This window comes from Numida meleagris, chromosome 3 (genome assembly GCF_002078875.1).
Source record: "Numida meleagris isolate 19003 breed g44 Domestic line chromosome 3, NumMel1.0, whole genome shotgun sequence".
NCBI classification, from domain to species: Eukaryota; Metazoa; Chordata; class Aves; order Galliformes; family Numididae; genus Numida; species Numida meleagris.
The window spans coordinates 52,736,752-52,759,739 of record NC_034411.1 but is presented as its reverse complement, the minus strand read 5'-3'; positions in this window follow the sequence as shown (position 1 = coordinate 52,759,739).

Here is a 22,988-nt window from a genome sequence, read left to right as displayed (position 1 = left end):
TGACCTTGTTGAACTTGATAAGGTTTATACAAGATCCCCCTGGATGGCATTACTTCCCTCTGGTGCACTGACTGCACCTCACAGTTTTATGTTCTCAGCAAACATGCTGAGGAGGTGCTCAATCTCACTGTACATATCACTATGAAACAAACTGTTAAATAGTGCCAGTCTCAATATTAGTCTCTGAGGAACGCCACTTGTCAATGGTTTCCACTTGGACACTGAGATATTGACAGCAAGACTTTGAAGGTGACTGTCCAGATAACTATTTATCCACCAAGTGGTTCATCCATCAAATCCATGTTTCTCCTATGCTGGACTGTGCCAACTGCTTTGCCCAAGTCTGGGTAGACACCATCTACCTGGTAGATGCCAGGTAGATTTCCTTATTCACCAATCCTGTAACCTCATCATAGAAGGCTGCCACATTTGTAAGACACAATTTGCACTTAGTGAAACTATATTGGCTGTTACTGAACACCTCTCCATGTGCTTTAGCATAATTTCTAGGAGGATCTGCTCCATGATCTTGCTGACCATAAAAGTGAGACTGACTAGCTTGCAGTTCCTGAGGTCATCATCCGTTACCTTTTTAAAAATTGTGGTTATGTTTCCCCTTTTCCAGTCAATGGGAATTTCACCAGACTGCCATGACTTCTCAAATATAATGGGTGATTCTTCATTTTCCTAGTCCTTGTCTTTGCCTTCTCAGGCAGCAATAGCACTTGTTCGTAAAGACCGATGCAGAAATGTTGAGTGCTTCAGCCTTCTCCCCATCGTGTTGCTTAAGGCCTTAGGTTTTGAAGATGTCCAAAATGGGGATTACACAACTTCTCTGAGCACCTATTCCAATGTTTTGCTGCCTTGTCCAAGGAAAAAAAAAATCTTAAAATTTTCTTCTTCTGCAAATAGAGATTAAAGGCTAAAACAAAGTTATTTTTTATATATTCTGTAAGATCCTTGTATGTGTTTTATTTACAAAGAGAAGGACTTTCATGACAGAACTCTTTGCTAACCTGTTGTGAGAACATCCCCTTTGTATACATAATCTCTACTGTGTCTGCAAATAATTACACACTGTTTCATGAAATTTTCTAAAATCTTTTCTGAAACTTCATCTGTAGCAAAAAACAGTAGAAGTAATTTTTCCTAGATTGCAGTTTGCTGTTTGTTTTCATCTTTCAACAAAAATTCTACTGATTTGTTATCAGAAAATGGTACTAAAACCAATTCAGACAACAAACAAGTGAACAAACAAAACACTGCATAGGGACTTCTTATATAACATATGGTGTTTAGGAAATCTATATATGCTTTTGAACAGGAACAGCTAATAAATGCGTTTCACATTGCACAGCAGAAAGGTAAGCAATAAATACTTAAATCTATGTTGATGACTCCTGTATCAATTACTTCAAAGAAGAAATAAGTAGTGACAAATTCCTCTGGCAATAATTAGCTTTGTTTGTTGATTGATTCATTCATTTATAAACAGTAGATAAACTTTGGGTACTGTCAGCACACTTTTATTGTAAGGTGAATAACAAATTTCTAAATTTAATATACAGCCGTTAATTCTCCAACTAGAAAGATGCCTAGGGAAAATATTTTAGCTAAGGAATTGTGCAGAAAATGAGCAGAAATAGTTTTCTCATAATAAAAATGGTAGCCTTTGCTTAGATCTACCAGCTGACCCATGAAAGTGATTTAAGAACTGAATTACTTCAGATTAGATCATTAATTAGAATAAGTCTAGATACCACCCTTAAAAATTTATGGTGTTGCTATTGTGGTCAGAAAGACATAATACGTCATAGAATACAGCATCATGATATTATATTTCTAAACTTTTAAAAAAATGATTAATTTTACTTAGTAACAAAATGAATTTTCTCTCCTATTCTTAGAATGAGTATTTTGATATACAGAGGAAAATACACCTGTGGCTAGTTAAGTGCTGATAATGTTCTTAAACAGCAAACCACCTTTTGTTGTTTCATAAAGATCATGGGATTTTCCGTAGAATAGTTCTGACATCATGTATTTGTAGTAAGAAATGGAATTTGGTCCAAGTAAATTTGTAAATTCTTTCCATTTCACATTCACTTAATACTTTCAGATGTTTCTGCCTACTACATAATTTACAAGCCATTTAAGAACTTATCTGCTTTGTATCTGAAACTATACTCACAACTATGAGAACTGGAGAGTGGATTCTTCATAACATCAAGTTTTTCATAGTACAATGTAGTAAACATCAGATATTAAACAGCTTTGTTATAATGAAGTCCTAAATCAATCCATAAGAGTGTCTTCAGTCCCTCAGGGCACCTTAAATCAAAACGTAATCACTTATGACATGTCTTCTATCCATAACTGGACATTATGATAAAATCTGTGTCTTAGTCTTTTCTGAAGTACGCTTGTAGTTGATACAAAAATATGGCTGATAAAATTGCTTCAATAATATGAAGAAATTCACTTTTTTGAAGTATGCAGAATCATTTTTCTGTCTTCCAAAGACTCCTGTATTTGTGTTAGTGGAAATCAAAGATGCAATCTGCAGCCTAGGTAGTTCTGTGGATTTCTCAGCTGTAATTTAGAAATGAGAGTGAAGATGTCTTTTTGGAGGACAGTGAGGACTGATGTTTCATTCTTGACAACCAGGATGTTTATGGGTTTAAGCATTTAAATTTCAGTTGCTTTGATTGGAAAGTATAGTTTTTACTGGTTGATTAATGCAAATAAAAAATAGTAACACTTAACAATTCCTTTGTCACAATGACTACTATATTAATAGCACCCATGAGTGACATTACCATAACACTAAGAAATGTTTTAATTGATACGTGATTCCTTTAAAAGAAACAAAAAGTACTTCAGTCTTGTTGAAGTAGGTACATACATCTGTCTGTATTTATTAGTACATTTATATAAAAAAATATATTAAAAATTCTAGGCAGAGGGTGTTCATGAATTAAAAAATAAGCTTTCTACATAGAAGTATGTAGAAATTAAATTCTTAAATTACATACTTATGTATTTGTATGTGCTCTCCAGATTCTTGTAGTGTTACACTTCTGCTGTACTTGTGTTGAATATTATTCTGATCCTTAGAAGATGCTTCCAGTACTATGAAAATATCTTTCCCTTCTTCTGTTGACAGCGTTTTAGCAAAACTGAATAAAAGGACTGTGGGTAACTCTTAATTTATACATCACTGCAACAAACATTCAGGAGGAGCAGCCTACGTAAGGCAAACAGTACATTTATACTGGATTTCTCATCACAGATGCAGAACTGGATTTGAATCGTCTGTACAGAAATGCCAGCTAAGTAGTGTTGTGACTATTGAGATAAATAAGAAGGAAAGTCCAGTGACAGACTGTCCAGAAACATCTAATGAAATACATGTCCAAGGAGAATCCACTACTCAAAACATAATTGCTTTGTATTTTCTGTCCTTGCTTATAAAACAAAATGGTTTTTCTTCCTGCGCTGTAGTACCATCAACAACTCTGGAAATTCTTACTGTGTGTTGTGAATAGGCAGACCACACGAACCAAATCTCTTTTATGAATATTTATCCAGGCAAATGGTGTCCCCAAAGATTATCACAGTTCACTATGGAAGCATTCTACAACAACACTACAAGAACATCTCATAAATGTGGAATGTAGAATGTAATTGCTCACTCACTCAGCGGTACTTCATGATATATCCATGCTATGGTTTGCAGTTGTTTGGATTTGTTTTGATAGCCAATTGACAGACTTGGCTTCAACTACCAGCCTAATTTCCATTCACTTCCAATACCTTTCCTCTCAAAGTACTGCTGATGTTTTTAAAACTGTGAGCTTTCTCTGTCCTGACAAAATACTTTGGAGATAGTGGGGAAAAAGGCTCGTTCACCTAATGCTTCCTCTTGCATGTCGTCACCTGAGGAAATAATATTCTTGCTGGGTTGAGACAAACATATGACAAATATATTTTGCTTAGATATGTTTTGTTCAGTAGATTTCTGGTATTGGTTGGTTGGGGGTTGTTGGTGGGTTTGTGTGTGTGTGTGTGTGTGTGTGTGTTACGTGGATTTGTTTTGGTTTTGGTTGAAAAGATTGAGCAAATTGGAGAAGGGAGTGGAAATTGATACCAGATCTCTGAATAGGAGAGACATCTCAAGGTATTAACTGCTGCAGCCTATGTACTTCGTCATAAATTGTTGTTTTATCAACAACATTATGGAGGCACATTTGAGAAAACTGATCTCAGCAACAACAGTGGTCAAGCAAACAAACCAAAGAAAATTCTGCGGAGATTTTTCTTAAAATCAAAATTATCCAATAAGTAAACTCTTGTCTTATAGAGATCCCCAAAATTATACACACTAAATATAACATTTAGTGTGGTGTATAGTAATTTTCATCTCAGCGTTGCATTAGAATGCAGTATCTTCTCCATTACTGTCTCCTTATGCCAGTAAATTAAGTTATTTACAGTCATGTGATTTCTCTGAAAGATTAGACATTCTTCAAATAATATAATACTAACGATATTTAACACTTATACAGTGTTTTTGTGGGGGTTTTTTTTGCTCTGTTTTTTAATCTCTAAAATCCTTATCAACGTCAACCATAGATACAGAGTAGACAAGAGATAAGTGATGCTGAATATTGGAATTCAGCAATGTTTGTTTATTTTTTAATCACTGGCAAATCAGTTCATTTCAAGATGCTAAAATGCAGACTTTACTTAGAAGCTTTTGTACTGTCACTAGCAAACTCAGTGATATCGATGCTAAAATATTTACTCCTGTCTTCCATAGTACTAGGAAAATAAATGCATAGTAATTAATAGCAATAACTTTCCAAATTCCAATACATACATATAGTGCACTTGGGAACACAGATTTTGTATAGTTTTTGTTTTGCAGCCATCAGCCTGTTCCCAAATATGATTATCTCTGAGGATCTGATCCTCAGGCTTTTAATGGTATATCAACTTTTTAATTTGCCTGGTGTAAAAGGGTACCAAATCAAGTTATTCTATTTACTTGTCTCCTCTCCTGTCATTCAACACCAACTATGTGCCTTAAATATTGAAAAGCCAAAAATCACAAAGGTTTTCTGCAGCATTAGTAAAACAAAGCAAAACTGATACCGTTATTGTATTTTTAGGAGTTTGGTCATGGTGGTCTTTGTTGGAGGGCAGGTTGCTCGGCAGCACGTAGCTACTGATTTACTAATAATTTACGATGTAATCTTAGATGAAAGGGGCAAGTTACACTTGCATGGAATGTGGTCTTTCTAGTAGAGTTCTGTACTTAACAACATGTACTGTACACAAAATTAGCCTGGGTAACGGTATTGTTCTCTTATACGCTTGGTCGCATAGACCCTGTATCCCTGGGAGCATGTATGCTATATAAGATGGTGTGTTGCTACAATAAAATTGGACGCATCTCATATTGAGTTGATCATGCGTTCCCCACGCGAGTACCGGTAGGGCAACCCTTTGGGGATACCGGGGCGTTCCCCAACAGGTCTTGGTTGTTTTTTTCCTTATGGAAATAATATATTCTATATATTATACTCTGGATGAAAACTTAGTTTTCTATTAAGGATTTATCAGTGTGGATAATGCCCCAAGTATAGAAGTTCTTTGAAAAACAATCCTTAAGATAAGAACTCTCCTGTAGAGTGAACTTTCATGACAGTAATAATTCCAAGCAATGACTGATCACTCAGTTTTCTCCTAATGGAGGAGAATGAGTACACAGCAGACACGTGAAGCTAAATACAGATGCAGGAATTGATTTTATAGAACTAGATTTCCAAATATCTCCCATGCTATGATTGAATCTAAGTCAGGTAATTAAAGTACTTAGGTACTTATGTACTGAGGGGGAAGGGGAAAAAAAGGAAAAAATATCCCAGTTCTTCTTGAAAGAATACAAACCACAATAATTGGTGTTTTCTGTATTGATATTTTTTGTAATTATCATTTGGAAGTATGTGGCCAATTTTACATTACGAAGTGATTTTTTTGCCCTATGCTAGAAACTTCCTTTTAATAAATTATCTCTGTTTGACTTAAGCATACTTTCTGCCAGAGGCATATGCAGGGATGGAGTTAAAAGAATGGGATTGAAACAACAGCTGAGCAGAGACTGTCAGAATCATTCTAATTTCAGAATATCCTTCCACCTTTCAAAGTTATCATTTTGCTTCGATGCATCCTATTTTTTAAAAAAGTGTTGGAGCTAGATATCCAAGATATGAAATGTGCTCATAAGGTTCCTTACGTATTTGACTAGCAATCATGCTAAACATGATGGGGCAAGAGATTAATATCTGGCTCCAAGCCTGGTGTGCCTGGCAGGGGTTTGGGTTTTTCGACCTCGGCTCGATTTACACGAGACCGGGCCTGCTGGCATTCAATAGGAGTAGCTTATCCCACTGGTGGAAGGGGGTTTTACGGAGGGAATTGGGAAGGTTCATTGAGAGGGCTTTAAACTAGGTATGAAGGGGGGTGGGGGTGAAACCAGGGTCACTAGTAAGGACCCTGTATGTAATGAGCAAGTGCTTCTGGGAGGGGCTTGTGCTAGTAAGATCCCACAGTCTTGTGGGGGGAATGAGGAGGACGGCGCACCCTTTTGTAGGAGGAACACAAGGGATGATGTGAGGTTGGTGACTATGATAACACGTGAGCATGGACAAGAGGGTATTAGGGCTTTAGGAAGCAGTAGGGGAGAACTTCAGATTTCTTCTGGAAGTTTGACGGAGGGCCCCTCTAGAAAGGTAGTGTGCTGGAAAGCCCAGCTGAAGTGCCTTTACACTAATGCATGCAGCATGGGAAATAAGCAGGAGGAACTGGAAACCGTGATGTGCTTGGAAAATTATGATCTGGTTGCTATCACGGAAATGTGGTGGGACGAATCCCACGATTGGAACACTCTGAGGGCTACAGGCTCTTCAGAAGGGATAGACAGGGCAGAAAGGGAGGGGGAGTTGCCCTCTACATTAGGAAGTGGTTAGATTGTGAAGAGCTCTGTCTGAGTAACAGCCACGACCAGGTTGAGAGCTGATGGGTTAAAGTCAGGGATCGGTCCGGTAAAGGAGATCTAGTGGTTGGGGTCTGTTACAGGCCACCTGATCAGGGGGAGCCTGTTGACAAGGCCTTCTTGCTCCAGCTGCAGGAGGTATTGCGTTCACGGGCTCTTGTCCTGATGGGGGATTTCAGCCACCTGGATATCTGCTGGGATAGTGGAAAGGTGGGCGGCAGACAGTCCAGCAGATTCCTGGAGTCTGTTGAGGATAACATCCTCGTCCAGGTATTAGACGGACCGACCCGAGGTGAAGCCTTACTGGACCTGGTGCTCACCAACGTGGAGGAGAGCATTAGAGGAGTTAAGATTGGAGGCAGCCTGGGCTGTAGTGATCATGCCCTGGTGGAATTTGTGATCTGGAGGAATGCAGGCCTGGCAAAGAGTAAAATCAGGACGCTGAACTTCAGGAGAGCGAACTTCTGGCTGCTCAAGGAACTGCTGGGTGGGATCCCCTGGGAAACTGTCCTTAAGGGCGTAGGAACAGAGCAGAGCTGGCAGCTCTTTAAGGACACCCTCCTGAGAGCGCAAGAGCTCTCCATTCCCCAGCAAAAGAAATCGAGCAGAGGAGGCGGGCGACCAGCATTGATGAGCAAGGACCTGCAGCTTAAACTGAGGGAAAAGAGGGAAATGTACAGGAAGTGGAAGCAGGGTTGTGTAGCCTGGGAGTAATATAGGGCTGTTGTCCGCGTGTGTAGAGATAGAGCTGAACTTGGCTAGGGATGTGAAAAATAACAAGAAGGGGTTCTACAGGTACATAGGCAAGAGAAGACAAGTCAAGGAGAGTGTTCCCCCTCTGATAAATGAGGATGGAGAATTGGCTTCCTCAGACGTGGAAAAAGCTGAGGTGCTCAATAAGTGCTTTGCCTCGGTCTTCACTGGTGGTCAGGCTCCCCATGTCTGCCAGGACCCTGAACCTCGAGGTGTGGGTGAGAGGAGCAGATTCTGTCCCACTGTAACAGTGGAACAAGTTTGAGACCTCCTCATGAAACTGAATGTGTGGAAGTCTATGGGGCCGGATGACATTCATCCTAGGGTTCTGAGAGAGACGGCTGAGGTGGTTGCCGAGCCGCTCTCCATCATATTTGAAAAATCATGGCTGTCTGGTGAAGTCCCCAGTGACTGGAGAAAGGGAAACATTACTCCCATTTTTAAGAAAGGGAGAAAGGATGACCCAGAGAACTACAGGCCAGTGAGCCTCACCTCTGCGCCTGGGAAGATCATGGAGCAGATCCTCCTAGAAGACATTTTAAGGCACATACGTGACAAGGAGATGATCTGAGACAGCCAGCATGGCTTCACCAAGGGTAGATCTTGCCTGACCAATCTGGTGGCCTTCAACGATGAAGTGACGGCATCAGTGGATGGGAGGAGGGCAATGGATGTCATCTACCTGGACTTCTCCAAACCCTTTGACAGGGTCCCTCATCACATCCTTCTCTCCAAATTGGAGAGGTATGGATTTGAAGGATGGACTGTTCGGTGGGTTAAGAACTGGTTGGCTGGTCGCAGCCAAAGGGTTGTGATAAATGGTTCTATGTCAGGGTGGAGGTTGGTCACAAGTGGTGTCCCCCAAGGCTCAGTCCTGGGACCGGTGCTCTTCAATGTCTTTATCAATGACATAGACGATGGAATCGAGTGCACCCTCAGCAAGTTTGCAGATGACACCAAGCTGAGTGGTGCAGTCGATACATTGGAAGGAAGGGAAGCCATCCAGAGGGACCTGGACAGGCTGGACAAGTGGGCCCACGAGAACCTAATGAGGTTCAACAAGGCCAAGTGCAGGGTGCTGCACTTGAGCCAGGGCAATTCCAGGTATTTATACAACCTGGGGGAAGAAGTACTTGAAAGCAGCCCTGCAGAGAGGGTCTTGGGGGTCCTGGTGGACGAGAAGCTGGACATGAGCCAGCAGTGTGCGCTGGCAGCCCGGAAGGCCAACTATGTTCTGGGCTGCATTAAAAGAGGAGTGGTCAGCAGGGAGAGGGAGGTGGTAGTCCCCCTCTACTTGGCTCTTGTGAGGCCCCATCTGGAGTACTGTGTCCAGGCCTGGGGCCCCCAGCACAAGAAGAACGTGGAGCTCTTGGAACGAGTGCAGAGGAGGGCGACCAAGATGATCAGAGGGCTGGAGCACCTCTCCTATGAGGAAAGGTTGAGGGAACTGGGCTTGTTTAGTTTGGAGAAGAGAAGGCTCCGGGGAGACCTCATTGTGGCCTTCCAGTACTTGAAGGCAGCGTATAAACAGGAGGGGGATCAATTGTTTGTGAGGGTGGATAGCGATAGGACAAGGGGGAATGGTTTTAAGCTGAGACAGGGTGGTGTCACACTGGAACAGGTTGCCCAGGGAGGTTGTGGACGCCCTGTCTCCGGAGGCGTTCAAGGCCAGACTGGACATGGCTCTGGGCAGCCTGGTCTAGTGGTTGGCGACCCTGCACTTGGCAGGGGGGTTGAGACTTGATGATCTTTGAGGTCCTTTTCAATCCAGGCCATTCTATGATTCTATGATCATCTTAGCATTGACACTTTGTTTCAGTGGTTTGTGTAAGGGCAGGTACAATATCCATATGAATGGGCTCCCAAAGCGCTGCTGTTGGAATTGTCTGCCAGAACCAGCAGCAGCGACAGCAGCTCTGGGCTACAGTGGATATGAAGTACCATCAGCTCTACAGTCTCCATAGGTCTGAGACAGCAAGAAAAGTTTGTTTCTCAATTTCCTTACCTACCTTTGAGAAGCTACAGTGCTATGTCTGCTTCCAGTGCAATGAAAGAGAAGAAAATAAAAGTAACATTTTTTCCTTGTTCTTCCTAGCCTGATATCAAGGTTTTTTTGTTGTTGTTGTTTTTCTAATACAAGAAAGCAGCTTATCTTGCTTTGTAAAACAATTGGTGTGCATGATTGGAATCACATGGAAGACCTGCTCCATAAACACATATATTTGAATGTTATATTTGTAACTTTCCCATCAAAGTTGGGATTATAGTATATAAACTGTTTTTGAGTGTGGGTTGAGTGAGCTGGCAGTGTTTTATGAATTAGGGTACTTTACCCACTGCAGAGGAAGGTAAATGTGGGAGCTGAGATGAAGTGCTATTTGTCGGATGGAAGTTCTTCGTATTCTTGTTTGTAAGCACAATCGTTTCTGGAATTTCCATCTGAATTGCTACAGTGTTTCTAGACTTGAAGGGCCAGACTAAAAACTCTTGGTGAATCCATCTCTTGTAGTCTAGAATTGTGGGAGGCATCCATTCCTCTACAAATACAAATGTTATTTTTCAGTTATGACTCAGTACACGTGTTTGATCATCCTGCAACTCTCCAAATCTAGGCAGCTATGAAACAGTGAGATTGAGTATGTAGGTAGAGTACAGAATACATCCCAGATTATCTCATAAAGTCATCTGTGTGATATTATATTCATTTTTTCAAATCCATTCTCAAAACTGGTTCAATATTAGTGTAAGTTTTTACTGGCTGCAGGATCAAGTCCAGAGAGTGGTGGTCAATGGTTCAATCTCTGGTTGGAGACTGCTGATGACTGGTGTCCTCCAGGGGTTGGTGCTGGGGCCGATACTCTTTGATATCTTCATCACTGACATTGACAGTGGGGTTGAGTGCACCCTCAGCAAGTTTACTGATGACACCAAGCTGTGGGGTGTGGTCATCACACCAGAGAGACAGGATACCATCCAGAGGGACCAAGACAAGCTTGAGCATTGGGACCAGGAGGTTCAACAAATCCAGATGCAAGGTCTTGCACCTGTGTCAAGGCAATCCCCATTACCAATATAAGCTGGGGGATGAAAGGATTGAGCATAGCCCTGCCAAAAAAAGACCTGGGGGTTCTGGTGTGTGGCAAGCTGGACGTGAGCCAGCAATGTGCCCTTGCAGCCCAGAAAGACAGTTGTATCCTGGGTTGCATCAAAAGAAGTGTGGCCAACAGGTTGAGGGAGGTGATCCTGCCCCTCTACTCTGTGCTGGTGTGGCCTCACCTGGAGTACTGCATTCAGATGTAGAACCTTGGTGCAGGTGAGACAAAGACTTATTAGAGTGTGTGCAGAGGAGGGCCCCAAAAAATGATCCGTGGAATGGGAGAGCTCTCCTATGAGGACAGGCTGAGAGAGCTGGGGCTGTTCAGCCTGGAGAAGAGAAAGCTGTAAGGTGACCTGATAGCAGCCTTTCAGTATCTAAAGGAGAGCTGCAGGAAAGAACGGGACAGACTCTTTAGCACAGTCTGTGGTGATAGAACAGGGGGAAATGGTTTCAATCTTAAAGAGGGTAAATTTAGGTTAGATATAAGGAAAAAATCTTTCAGATTGAGAGTGGAGAGGCACTGGAACATGTTGCCTAGTGATGAGGTGGATGCCCCCTCCCTGGAGACTTTCGAGAGGGGATCAGGCCCTGGGCAACCTGATCTAGCTGTGGTGTCCCTGTTCATTGCAGGGGAGCTGGACTAGATGCCCTTCAGAGGTCCCTTCCAATTAAAGATTCTTTGATTCTGTGATTCTAAGTTTAATTCTGATTTCACTTATATGTTGTAACACAGTTGAGACTCCCAGATTCTTCAAATCCCTTTGCTTTAGTTTCTGCTTATTCTGTAATTTTATGCCTTTTAACTCTCTTGCTGTACTGTTCTTGCCCATAATAAAATGAAAGGAGTAGAGATACTTTGACTGGAGTGAATATGCAGGGAGTTCAGGTGGAAAATAGGTAAGAGCTGATAAATGGAAAATTATGTTCTAGTTAGCATATGCTGAGAAGTGGAGTGAAAGTTAGAAGTCTTTATATCCAGCTGTGAAACACTATTGATGCATCTTGGAAGCTGTGTTAGTTATAAGTGATGGTTAGTAGAAGGTTGGATTTGGAGATCAGTTAAATGGAATTGGTTTACTGAAGATAGATGCTTCCATGCAACACCCAGCAATATTTTTCTGAAGCTCCAAAAGTGATTTTGGAGGAAAGAGCTGAGGTGTGAGAGACAGTGCCAGGTTCCTTCTGAATCTCAGTAACAAAGACCCAACAACAATTGGTCTAACTGTTTAAATACAATAAGAAGACGAATATAGATAGTAAATCATAATTCCCTTCAAATACTGGGCAGCCTGCATGGCTGGATGAGCTTGGGTGATTGGGTGATCCAGAGCTTGGACGGATTTTACTGCAATACACTGTGCAGAGCAGAGCGAATCCTGTCCATTGAGAGAAACTCTCTCTTTTGGTCTTGGCCTCCAAACAGCATGTATTTTCCTTACAAGAAAAAAAACTTTCTTGTTAAAGTGTGTTTTCTTGAGAACTTCATGCTGCATTTGCAGGTAAAAGCAAGGGCACTCCCAGTGATGAGTGTGAGATGCCTGCAGGCTCCTCTGCTTCGGGAAAGTAGATGGATTTATCCTGCATCAAGACACAGCCCTGTACGGTTCAGCTGTACAAGCAGCACAGTAGAGACCTGTATGTGCTCAGGTTAACTGTTATGTGGATTGCTTGCTGACTCTAAAACGTGCAACAGATTCTCAGTAAGGATCAACACATTCCAATCCTTGATCTGCACGTGTTGCCTTTCCCAAAGATATATATTACAGACCATATTAATAACACAAATACTTTTCAAGTAGAGCTGACACAGCCTTCTCAAGATCACTGAGTCCTTGAATACAAGGTTCCCAATCCACATTACAGATCAGTCAGTTCCCTGCCTGATACAGAAAACCCATGCTTATATAAACACAGATGGATAAACAACGCAGCACAATACACTGCTAAATGGGCTACTGAAGATAACTAAAATCAGCTATGCTGGGCATGTGCACCGCATAGCACTCCCATCTTCAGAGTGCCAGAGGCCAGTACCTTCCTCTTACTCAGGTACTTCAGTGTCATAGTAGTAGTCATTTTCCTCAGAAAACATTTGCAGCTGTATATCTCTGCCCTCACAAATTTCTTCAATCAACTTCTCAATTCTTGCAGACAGCTTAAAGCAGTTGTTCAGATGTGCAGTAATGTGACAGCCTCAGTGAGACCATCTGAACTTCAATGAAGCAGATTCTGTACGCATCATCCTTGCTGCAAGTCCAGCAGCATATCATAGAAAATGAGCTGTGCAGGACCATTCCTTTCTAGATTAATTCTTTGTCCTGAGTAGCATCTTACTGCATAAAAGTGCTTAGGAAATGACTTGTACGTAAGCAAATAAGAATTGAACATTTGTTTAAGAATTACATTCATCTAGAAAAATGTCCAGTGGCATGTAGAGGATAATCTTTCCTATTTATTCAGTGTAGGAAGCCATAATTACTTTTATGGTTTTGATATCTAGAGACTAGTCACAAACAGCCTAACCTGCCAAACTAATAGTAGCTCAGAGAACTATGTTACAGATGGAAATGTAAATGAGGTTTCTAGAACAATAAGACTGAAAATAAACTTTGCTGAGGTGCACACAATAATACATGAGTAGTCTAGAGAAAAGAAGTGAGGAACCTGAGGAGATTACTTAGAAGAGGATCTTACTGTGCTGTCTTCAGGGAGTAAGCAATTGCAAGCCAGTTAGGAAAGAGATTTGTTAGTTATCATATCGTATTCATAAGCAAATAAGGTTGGTTGTTTCTTTTTTAAATGAGTCATTGCAAAGCCATTTTATTTCCCCCCCCCTTTTTTTCCCCCCGTATCTTAAGCATTTAAGAGCAGATCTTAACAGGAAATTAGATACTGACTTTACATTTTCTTTGTCACAGAATCACAGGGTTTGGAAGGGACCTCAGGAGAAGTCCAATCTTCTGCTGAATTAGGTACCCTACAATAGATCACAGAGGTAGGCATCCAGACAGGTGTTGAATATCTCCATAGAAAGAGACTCCACAGCTCTCGGGGCAACTTATTCCAATGCTCCGTCATCCTTACCATAAAGAATTTCTTCCACAAGTTTGTATGGAACTTCCTATGTTCAGGTATTAGGCCATTACTCCTTGCCTATTGCTATGCACCACCAAGAAGAGCCTGGCCTCATCTATTTGCCTCCCACCCCCCTTTAGCTATTTATAAACATTAATCAGATCCCCTCTCAGTCTTCTTTTCCCAGGCTGAACAGACCCAGGTTACTCAGCCTTTCTTCATATAGGAGATACAGGACCTTTATCATCTTTGTGACCCTCTGCTGGACTCCTTCTAGGAGAACTTTGTCTTTTTTGAACTGGAGAGACCAGAACTGGATACAGTATTCTAAATGTAGCCTCACCAGGGCAGAGTAGAGGGGAAGGATCACTTCCCTTGACCTGTTGAACATGCTCCTTTTTAATGCACCCCACAATACCATTGACCTTCTTGGCTGCATGGGCACACTATTGGCTCATGGCCAACCTATTGTCCATGAGAACACCCAGATCCTCCTCTGCAGAGCTTCTCTCCATCAGGTCATCCTCTAACCTGTACTGTTCCTCCTCAGAAGCAAGACTCTACACTTGCTCTTGTTGAACTTCATCAGGTTCCTCCCTCCCCAACTCTCTAGTCCATTCAGGTCTTGTTGAATGGCAGCACAGCCTTCTGATGTGTCAGCCATTCCTCCCAGCTTTGTATCATCAGCAAATTTGCAAAGGGCACACTCTATCCCTTCGAGTCAATAAGAGTAGAATTAGTTACAGTTCTTTTAATATTATAGGAATGTTTAAGCAGGTATTTCTCCTATTTTTAAAAACCTTAATAATGAAAGACATTCTTCAGGGGTTACCTGGAGCACCACTAGCCTGGAGAATCATTCTCTGCTGGAAATTTTCAAATCTTAAATGTCTGTGAATGTATGTTTTCACTCATGTAAACACAGATATGAAATTTAGGTTTGTTTGATTTAGTTACAAAGTTAATTTGTTCAAACTTGTATGGAGACATAACGATAAATGTTTTCAACTAATATATATAACTTGAGACTTCAAACTGATTATATTTTCACTGAATTCAAAGTCCTGATTTCGAAAATTTTAGAAAAGATCTTCTAGAATGGATTTAGAAGGTTCCAGAGACTATTCTGTTCCTTACACGAACTTGAGCAATCAATGCACTTCATTGGGAATATTCATTTCAATGAAGGCATTCTTTTCATATTGTCTATATCGTTCTTCAAAGTATTCATTTCCTGTGCAGTACAGGAAAAAAAGGTTTTGCTCTCAGGAACATGTCACTGAACATATTCATTTCTACAGTGACATAAAAAATTTAGTCTGGAAAAATTATACAGTCTTGTGGCCTCAAAGGAGAGTAGAGTTGGCAGGTTAGGAAGAATATGAGCGCTAATAAAATGTTTCTCCATGATGAAGAGCAATGCATAGAAGCCAAGCTCATGCTACTGTTGTGATTTGCTGAGCACACCATTCACATCAGAGACTTGAAACGAATCTCTCCCACACTTCCTGAATGCACATTTCTGGACAGGTTTCAGATCTGTATCTTGAGCTCCCTGACATGGCTTCTCATTCTTGTTGACTCTGTTCTAGTCCCGTCCTGTTCTCTTTTCCCTCAAATGCCCTTTTCTTTCACACTATGGGCTTTGTGCACTTTCCAAAACCAAATCATTTCTTATAACTGTTCTATGTAATTTGCCTATATGACAGTCTTTATCTGCTCCTTCATACTTTTTTCTCTTCTCACTCCACATACCAGTAGTTTTGTGTCCCGTTATATCTTTCCCAATGATCCTTTACCAGATGGTTATTATGCATTCACTTAACGAAACGAGCTGAAGATTGCCTTTTCTCCCATAATAAAAATTTATACGCTTGAGGGAATATAATGTATTTCATTTTTCTTCACTACTGTAGGTTGCACTTTGCCTCTGTTTACATTTGTTCCCCCCATGTGCTAAGAGCTGCTGTGCCTCTTTCTTCATAACCACTGCCATGACTCTCTTATCTCATAGTCTTCATGCCATTAATTCTGTCAGGTAAATAATTTAAGCTAACCATTTTTTCTACAGGAAGGATGGATAAAGGCAGTCTCATTACCCTGGGAGATGGTATCAAGTGTTATAAATCTGTTCTTCTGCTTGTGGCCAGTTACAGAGATGACTGAAATTATGAGTCTGCTGTCCAGGGGTTCCCTCCAATTTTTCTTTTCTGGATAGACACTATCCAGCAGGCTATTGATATCCAGGGTGTACCCTGGTGTTTTGGACATGATTTAACACGGTATTACATTGGTTTGTTCTAGTAACAAGAGTAACAGACAAGATCCACTGTGTTTAATGCTACCGTCATTTCAATGACCATAACTTTATCCATTTTGCAATATTGTCTTTGCTAATGAAAATTTTCAACATTTGCCAACCTCTCTAGATGTGCAAACTAATTGTTATTGATTTCTTATTTGTAGAGTACTCTCAGCGTAGAGCTCATTCCCTTCAGACTATCAAATTGCTGCTAAAAAAACTTCAAAGAAAAAACCTTTAGGAAAGAAGCCAGTAATTAATTTACTGTGCAGAAACCTTCACAAAGACCAGGGAGCTATAGCTTAAAATGAAATAAACCTCTCAATAGAAAAAATAATCAATTTCTGTTTATGTTTTTTCTCCTGATCTCAGTTATGAAGTCTAGGATTCTTACAAACTCCTTGAACACTAGAGTATGTATACTAAGCTTTGCAATTTTTCCCTCAGAAGACAGCCTTTCAGTTTCCCCAGTCATTTTAATGCTTTTTCTGAGATTTACTCATTTTATATTCTTATGTTTGTATGACTTTACTGACTTAATGGTTGGATAAAGATTTCAAGAGAGCATAGTTTTGAAGGGGCAGCAGGCTGATATTTATATCACAGCTGTAGTTCAGTGGCTCATTCCCTCTAAATAATACATTGAAAAGCAATGGCACTGTTGGTTATTCCTGTTTTGTCCATCACTGCTCCTTGGTAGGAGAGTTTCCCTAACTCATCAGTTCGAATAATTGTCTGAAGAGATTATTAAAAAAAAAAAAAAAGCTGAAATATAAGATAAGCAGAGAAGTAGAGATTAACTGAAAAATTGTTTAAAATTGTTTATGATAAAAGGATGTTGACGATTTCCCTCATTTGGCACTGATTAGTATTTTTAATCTGTAAAATTACTAGGAGGTCTTTAGAACTCACACATCATAAAAATAGTGAGGTCCAGATATTTCAACATTGTATATTCTTATAAATTTGTGAGTGACAATTTCAGTGGGAGTTTACAGCTTTAGAGCATCAGAGATGTAGTTAATAATAACTGTTAATATTTTTTTTAAATAACGTGTCTGGCATATTTGAGTCTCTGATTCTGTTATTTGGTAACTTTAACAACTTTGTAGTATTTTTTTTTCCATTGTGAAATGTAAGTACTCATGTTTTAGCATTAACAAATCAGTCTCACTTTTCACTGATAATGACCAGTAGTTATTTTCCAACTTTTTTGAATACTACATGATCCGTAGTTGACAAAGTTAAGTAATGATTTCTGCACTATGAAGTAATAGCATAACCTAACGAAGAATCAAATTAGCCTGGAGTTATTGTATTAGTGTTCCAGATGCAACATTAGGACCAATATTAGGCAACAAGACATTAAAATAACCAAATGATCAAACAGTTCTTCTATAGGAAAGCTATTCACTAGTTACATTTCTGTGGGGTAAACAAATAAAAAGGAAAATATTTGCCAACCACGCAGAACTAATATTCACCCAGAATTCAAAGCCCTACAGGAGCTAGGACACACCTATTTACTTATCATAGAATCATAGAACCACAAGGTTGGAAAGGACCTACAAGATCATCTAGTCCAACCATCCTCTTATCACCATTACTGCCCACTAAGCTACTAAATCATATCTTGTAGCACCTCATCCAGCCTCCTCTTGAACACCTCTGGGGATGGTGACTCCACCACCTCCCTGGGCAGGCCATCCCAGTGCCTGACCACTCTTTGAGAGAAAAAGTTTTTCTTTAATCTAAATCTCCCCTGGTGCAACTTGTGGCCATTTCCTCCAGTCCTATTTGTTGTCTGGGAGAAGAGGCTGGCCTCATCCCAGCCTCCCTTCAGGAAGTTGTAGAGTGCAATGAGGCCTCCCCTGAGCCTCCTCCTCTTCTCCAGAGTAAACAATCCCAGCTCCCTCAGCCAGTCCTCATAAGACTTGTGCTCTAGACACAAGTCTAGACACAGTTTCATTGCCCTTCTCTGGACACGTTCCAGGGCCTCAATGTCTTTCTTGTAGCAAGGGGCCCAAATATCCTTGCTAAAGACAAGATTGACAAAATCTACTGCTCTCCCCTCATCCTCTAAGGTGGTCATCTCATCATAGAAGACTATCAGATTAGTCAGGCATGATTTCCTCTTCATAAATCCAGGCTGTCTGCCCTCTGTAGATTTCTATCATTAATAAGTTTGGAAATTTTTTCCAAGGTTATTTACTCCATCACCTTTCCAGGGAGCAGAGTGAGGCTAACCATCCCATGGTTTCTCACATAGAATCATAGAATCATAGAATTAGCTAGGTTGGAAAAGACCTACAAGATCACCTAGTCCAACCATCCACCTACCACCAACAACCCCACTAAACTATGTCTCCCAACACTATATCTAAACGTTTCTAGAACACCTCCAGGGACGGTGACTCCACCACCTCCCTGGGCAGCCCGTTCCAGCGCCTGACCGCTCTTTCAGAAAAGTAGTATTTCCTAATGTCCAGCCTAAATCTCCCCTGGCGCAACTTGTCCTGTCACTAGTTACAAGAGAGAAGAGGCCGACCCCCAGCTCACTACAACCTCCCTTCAGGTAGTTATAGAGAGCAATAAGGTCTCCCCTGAGCCTCCTCTTCTCCAGACTGAACAATCCCAGCTCCCTCAGCCGCTCCTCATAAGGCCTGTGCTTCAGACCCCTCACCAGCTTCGTCGCCCTCCTCTGAACACGCTCCAGGGCCTCAATGTCTTTTTTGCAGTGAGGGGCCCCAAAGTGGACACAGTACTCGAGGTGGAGCCTCACTAGGGCTGAGTACAGAGGGAGAATGACTTCCCTACTCCTACTGGCAGCACTATTTCTGATACAAGCCAGGATGCCATTGGCCTTCTTGGCCACCTGGGCACACTGCTGGCTCATGCTCAGCCGAGCGTCGACTAATACCCCTAGGTCCGTTTCCTCCATACAACTTTCCAGCCACTCTGCCCCAAGCCTGTAGCGTTGCTTGGGGTTGTTGTGGCCGAAGTGCAGGACCCAGCACTTGGTCTTGTTGAACCTCATCCCGTTGGCTTCAGCCCAGAGATCCAGCCTGTCCAGATCTCTCTGTAGGGCCTCTCTACCCCCAGGCAGATCGACACTTCCTGCCAGCTTGGTGTTGTCTGCAAACTTACTGAGGGTGCTCTCAATGCCCTCATCCAGGTCATCAATAAAGATATTGAAGATATTGGTACTTAATTTTGAAGGAAGATGCATTCTCTTCTCATTCACACATCTGTCTCTGCTGTGATGCCTCATAAATCTAGATGGCTTTTGCCATGCTCAATTGCTGCTTATTTGCATACAGACTATTATGATTTGGGATATCATTTTACAGAAGCAAAGTTACTTGAGTATCTGAAAAATAACATATAGCACTGGCCCATATTACAGGACAGTCAAACATCTCAAGCTTTCAGCTCCTGTATGTCACAATGTTATTTGTAGTTAGCACAGAATATCTTTCACGCGTCCTGTTACAAAATACTGACATGAATGACATTTGAGATCCTTTGTGATAACAGTAAACACTTTCTTTCAGTTTCCAATGGTTACATTTCCAGAGCTGCAGTTATGTCCAATTGCAATGTCTTGTATGCATACTGTGGTAGAATTAGAGAAGCTGAAATACTTCAGACATCTAATCCAGTTACTGCAACTCAGTAGTTGTTGCCGTGTGTCCCCTGAGGGAAAGTAACAAGCCTGCCCTCCATTCAACCATAATAAAATGCAGGGCTATTATTTTCCTTTAAACTGTTTTAACTAGGCTTATGTCTTTACGTTTGTTTCATTCCGACCTTTGTCACTAAGCTGGTACAGCACAGCTGAATCATATATCTGCACCCTAATAGTAGTAAACTCAACATGCCTGCAATTCTACAATACATAGTAGTAATAATAACTTTTTTTCCTGACTTGTAGTGTATAGGGGCATGTAAAATTGGTTTTGTGTAGACTTTGGACATTCTGTAGCAGCCTGTGTGGGTAGAAGACTGAATGTAGTGGTCCTGTGCTTTTTTTCTAATCCTACAGACCTAACAGTATGTTTGTAGGATTATTTTATCGCCTGCAAAATATGTAGCTTCATGACATCCAGAAGCACAAAAGTAGCATAAACAGGAAAATATTTTTCAGTCATGTGTCCCAAATGTTTCATTTAAGGCAGGGAAATATTTACACACAGACTGGGAAGAATGCATCTACTGGGAGCTGTAGATGATGCAACAGTCCTACATATGAAATAAATGATCAAAGAATACCTGGAAAATAAGGCTACTGTTGTATTCTAATACCTCTAATACCTGTATATCTCATTGATCTGTATAAATAGTTTCTTTGCTGCTATCTCTACAATTATCTTTCAAACAAAAAAATGGATTTGTGGTGTTGTTTTTTGTTCCTACCTGGCTATAAATTTCAAGTTTTCTGTGTGAGCACACTCTTAAATTGTGGTGGGAGAAGGAGAGTCTCTGTAGGAATGAAAAGTCTTTTTAGGGATCCAGGGAGGTCTCCACAGACTTTGTGCCTGGAGTGCCAGCTACTGGGAGACTGCTTGTAAAGGCCAGGATATTGGGTGGGTGGTGCTGGTTTGCCAAGCGGGACTTTGCAGATGTGGTTTGCCTAAGGTATGAGTGCATGAATGTGTGTCTTTGCAGTGAACATCACGCTGGACTAACTGCAAGCAGGGGTCAAGTAAATTAGGTAAGAGGGCCAGAGGATCTGTGCAGGGGTGCTGGGCAGACAGAGGGACTGTGATGTTACTTGAAGGATCCGTGGATGTGTGTGCGCTCGTGAACCTAAAGACTGCTCTGTGTGTGTCTGTGCCTTCACCAGTGACCCATCTCTACCAGTCAAAGAGGAGGAATGTGTCTCAGCTGCCTATGTTTTACAAGAGTTTTTTTCTTTTAAGTGCTATTGAGTTGAGCCCTTGGCTGGGGCAGCCTGTGTGTGACTGGTTGCATTAGTGTCCTGTGTGTGTCTGTGTGCCTCTGGGGTACACGCTCAGCTTTTCTACTGGTTGAACGTGCAAGAGAGAAAGCAGCAGCCATGTTCCCCACCTTGAGCACTGGGCTGGGCCTCAGCTGCCTGGAAGGAGCTATGCTTGGCTGGAGCAGCTGGTGGAGGCAGCTGTGCTCTGCTCTCTTTACCTAACTTAACACAGATCTGATATCCTGGAGCTGGATGTCAGCTACTGGAAACAACACTAACACTAAAACTCAAGCTGTACAATGCCATGCTGTAAAGCAATGTGCCAGTGGGAACTGATATTTCTGTATGATATTTCAACATAATATATAATTCAGTTGCACAAGGATCATTGACTTGGTACTCCATTGCCTCTGTGGGTGTCTACAACCTTGTACCTACTATGGGAAGAAAAAATTGAGGCAGGGAGATACTAGGGTGCACAACAGTCACAGTTCTGTTGTATTCCATTTCCAAAGATGTTTCATTAAATAGATGTGAGGAAAAGCCTCTTTGCAGAAAGTTATTCATAATCCACAATCATGATCCCAGTTCTACTTCTGTCACCCCTAAAAGCTGTTCCTAACCTGGGCCAAAAAGTGTGCACTGATTAAAGACAAGTATAGTCACTTTGTTTTCAAAACAAAGCGTCATTCACCTACAACTATCAGAGTAAAACAGACTCAGTGTAATGGAGATTAATGTAAGTTATTGACTATTGATAACAGACTAGAGAAGTGATAACTAAAAAGAAACTAAAAACACCTTCTCCCCATCTACTTCCTTTTATCTCCTCCCTCTGAGCAGTGCAGAGGAATGGAGAATGAGGGCTGAGGTCATTCTATAGTCCTTGGCCTCTGCCATTCCTTCATGGTTTCTCTCTGCCCCTGTTTCACACGGAATCCCTCCCATGGGATGCCATCCTTCCTGAACAGATTCTGTGTGGGCTTCCTACAGGCTGCAGCTCTCCAACATGGCTCCATACCCCGGAGCCTACCCTTCATGCACTGTTCCAGCATGCCTGTTCCCACAGGCAGCAACTCCACCAGCCCTTCCCCACCACGAGCCCACCGCATCAGCCCACAGGCTGCAGCTTCAGCCTGGGGCTGCTCCTGCAGGGGCTCTCCATGGGCTGCAATTGCTTCAGGCCACATCCACTGCTGCCCTATGGGTTCCTCCATGGCTGCCACGTGGAGATCTGTTCCATGTGGTAACTGTGGGCTGCAGGGAGACAGCCTGCTCCTTCATGGGCCTCTCCTGGGCTGCAGGGCACTTCTGCTCCAGTGAAAGCTGGTGAAATTATGAATAAGTGGCAAAGCACAAGTGTTTAGTTATCTTGAATCAAACTTCTGGTTCAGCATCACAAGTGATGAATATAGTGTTTGTTCTGTCAGCCTAGTAATGATTGTGAAAATCATTACTCAGTAATACAAGTATAAGTCTAGAAAATGGACACAATTTAAACATTCAATCTAAGCTTCTTGTTATTATCGCTGTTGGGATGAATTGACTATTTCTGTGATCCATTATATCATGGATCATATGTAGCCAATTTGTAATATAGATATAGCCTCCAATTCTTAGTAAGAAATGCTTATTTTGTGAACAGCGGATTCACTGAGATTAAAGAATACAAGCAAAAAAAAAAAAAGTAACTTCAGTGCTCAACTGCTTTGTATATTATGTGCAACACAGCAAATGCTTACAGTTTTAAATGTAAATG